Below are 732 nucleotides of genomic sequence, written 5' to 3' on the forward strand. Positions count from 1 at the left end.
AGTCCATACATAGAAAGAGACAAACTACTCTTGTCTCTTTCATCCTGATATTTTTCACTGTAACATTGAAATGTGAAGCTGCACAACTAATGTGAAGACAATTTGTGCTCGTAAAAATGTGTTCACCTCCTCAGGGAACTGAACCGCATTGACCCACACAGAGGAACACACACAGAGATATACACCGAGAGTGACAGAGGCCTAAATTCCAGAATGAAATTATGTCACCAAATTGACTCAGTTTCTTTTTCCAATTCCGACTGGAGATTTGCAGAAGGCTGACAAATGAATGGAAATAAGAGAACAAGGGTGTGTTTGGAGCGCTTTTCCTCGATTCAAACAATAATTAATTCCGTCTGTGCGCCGATAAAATCAGAACTAATGAGAAACATAGTCAGCAGGATTCGAACCTGCGCGGGGTAACCCCAATGGATTTCAAATCTATCGCCTTAACCACTCGCCCACGACTACAGAAGCTATTCTAATACTACTATTATTTGTATGAAATCATGCAATGGTTACAGCGGAGAAAGCGGTCTTTCTGCCCGTCCTGTCACTGCCATTACCTGATCTTTTCCCCGGAACCCTGCAATTTACACGGTCTCTCCTCGATCTTCCGACTAAACTGGGAAAGAAAGAGTGAGAATGATCCAACCCAACCAATTACCGCCTCATCAGTCTACTCTCCATCATCAGCAAAGTAATGGAAGGAGTCATCAACAGTGCTATCAA

At 42.6% G+C, this 732-nt stretch overlaps 1 non-coding gene across 1 annotated transcript; it reads right to left on the minus strand.

Moving 5' to 3' along the window:
• Positions 1-389: 389 nt before the first annotated feature.
• trnas-uga (transfer RNA serine (anticodon UGA)) lies at positions 390-471 on the minus strand. The gene has a single exon. It is a non-coding gene; the product is annotated as a tRNA-Ser (tRNA).
• Between the last annotated feature and the right edge of the window lie 261 nt (positions 472-732).

Source organism: Cetorhinus maximus, chromosome 23 (genome assembly GCF_964194155.1).
Source record: "Cetorhinus maximus chromosome 23, sCetMax3.hap1.1, whole genome shotgun sequence".
Taxonomy (NCBI): Eukaryota; Metazoa; Chordata; class Chondrichthyes; order Lamniformes; family Cetorhinidae; genus Cetorhinus; species Cetorhinus maximus.